We start from the raw sequence: 2,523 nt of genomic DNA, 5'->3' as shown, positions 1-2,523 counted from the left end.
ATTACAACCAATGAGCCTTTACCTTAATAGCAAGGTGAATGTACTATAAACTTCAAGATCTTACCTTTTAAATTTCACTATGTATAAGCTATATGTGGGTTTTAGTTTCGATATAGATTTATTTTATTCTAGGATTGAATATATTCTGGTTATCAATATGATCGTGCTTTTTAATAATTAATTACGATTATAGTTATTCGATGTATTTTATAATTACAATATGATTATATTTATAACTTAAAAAAACTTACATATATTAATTGAAAATGCATTATGTTTATATTAGAATATAATAAAATTTATAATTTAATTTAATTTTCAATTAATTAGAATTTTATTATTTTAACTGAAAATTTATTTAATAAATAAAACTTAGGTGATTAATGTATTTTCATCAAACCTATGTTTTTAACACTGGGGTAAGTGGATTTTTTTTATCAAAGCTAAGGGTTTGAATACTCCCCAAAACTGAGTAGCATAATTTGAATAAAATAGTTATAAATTGATACGAAATAATTATTTGGTATAGTGACTTTTTTGGCCCTTGAAATTTACAAAAAGGTTATTTCAGCACTCCAATTTATTTATTTTAGTCTTTTTTAGCCCTTAAATTTATACTTTTTATCAAATCATCTCAAAATGTTCGTTAATGTTCGTTAATTTTGTTGGTGCTCCACTCGTAGATTGTCATGTGGATGCCATGTTAGCAATTAATTAGTTTTTTAAAATTTAAAAGTTCAAAAAGGGATCATTAAAATTATTTAAAAAGTATAAATAATATTAAAAAAATATTTTTAAAAATTTTAAAAATTAATTAATCATTGATGTGACATGCATGTGAATTGCAAATGTGTATGCCACATTAGCAAAATTAACGGACATTGACTTTTCTATCCATTTTGGAGTGATTTAACAAACATCAAAAGTTTAAGGGCTAAAAGAAGTGAAAAAATTAAATAGAGGACTAAAATGATTTTTTTATAAAATTGAAAAGCTAAATAAATCATTATGCCTAATCATTTTATAAAATACTAGATTATGTTACACCCAAATTGTAATAAAATGAAAAAAAAATATAAACTCAATACGAGGAAATAAACCCTCGTTTTTAAAGTTCCTAAATTAACCATTCATCCATCTTTTTTTTAAATGTAGTTTAAGTTAATTAAGTTGACCACTGGTAGGAGTTCATCGCCATATTTTCTATTAATTTGTATGCATCTTCGTACGTTCGGTTCATTAAGGCACCTCTTACAGCTCTATCTAATCTTGACATGGAATGTATATCTAACCCGTTGTAGAAAGTTTGCAGTCGTAACCACTCGGGCAATCCGTGATGTGAGCATTTTTAAATTAGTCTTTTAAAACGCTCCTAAGCTTTGTGAAAACTTTCTCCCTCTAATTGTTTGAGCATAAAAATTTCCCTTCTTAGTTGGACCGTCTTGCTAATAGGGAAGAACTTTTGTAGGAGCTTTCCTGCAAGTTCGTCCCATGTCGTGATAGATCATGGTGCCTGCGAATCTAACCAAAAAAAGGCATTATCAGTTAATGAAAAAGGGAAAACCGAAGACGAATAGCATCATCGGTGACCCTGTTATATTTAAAGTATCACAAAGTTGGAGGAACCGTTTTAAATGCTGACTCGAATCTTCTGTCATCGTTCCTCGAAACTGTAAGTTATTCTGGATCATTTGGATCATAGCTAGCTTGATCTCAAAGTTATTGGCCATGATAGCTGGCCTCCCTTGAACCATATCTAGATTCGGTAGCACATATTCCCTTAGAGTCCTTTCGTTACGTGCCATGTTAATGTTTGCGGGTAGCTGTGGTGGTGGTGGATCTTCTAAGTTGTTAGTGTTAGCTTCATCGAACAGTGGATTCTCGCGTGGTGGAAATTACCTATAGCAGCTAGTTGGTTTTGCATTTGCTGTTGTTGCTATAGCCAACGATTCCTATGAATTATTCTTTTTGGATCTATGACTGACTCTATAGGTGCTCCCCTAATACGAGTCATACAATAAACCCAAAAAGAAAAGATTAGTAAAAATAATAAAATAAAATCGCAGCTATAATCTAAAAATTTCCTAATTATTCTATCAATACACAAAAATTAAAATTAAATTAGTGACGTTGCCGACGGCCTCCAGACGTACCAACGTTAAGAGTAGAAATCCCGCACATAATATATGTAAACGCAGTATCTGTAAGTATACGGGCCAGGTTGTAATATAGTTACAACGGAATAGATGAGTACACCGAGGATCGTACCCAATGGAGGCAATCACTGAATCAATTCTAACCTAAGCATAAATAGATCCAATAAACACTTTAAATGAATTATATTACGATGAAATAAAAAGAAAGGCTTTCGTGATATTTACTAATAATAAAAGAAAGAGAAGAAATAAATAAATAACGAGAAATCAAATAATAGAATATATCAAATCTGAACATGGGTGATTAGCTTTCTTCGGTAATCATAATTAAATGTCGATTCAGGTTTTCTTTTCAATCAACCAGTCG

General features: G+C 30.2%; 1 non-coding gene across 1 annotated transcript; it reads left to right on the top strand.

The window, feature by feature from the left end:
• Positions 1 to 1,328: 1,328 nt before the first annotated feature.
• On the top strand, positions 1,329 to 1,435 carry LOC128036434 (small nucleolar RNA R71). Its single transcript, XR_008193229.1, has one exon. It is a non-coding gene; the product is annotated as a small nucleolar RNA R71 (small nucleolar RNA).
• The last annotated feature ends 1,088 nt before the right edge of the window (positions 1,436 to 2,523 follow it).

Source organism: Gossypium raimondii, chromosome 13 (assembly GCF_025698545.1).
Source record: "Gossypium raimondii isolate GPD5lz chromosome 13, ASM2569854v1, whole genome shotgun sequence".
NCBI lineage: Eukaryota > Viridiplantae > Streptophyta > Magnoliopsida > Malvales > Malvaceae > Gossypium > Gossypium raimondii.
Note: the sequence above shows the minus strand (reverse complement) of the source record. Positions and strands in the feature narration are given on the sequence as shown.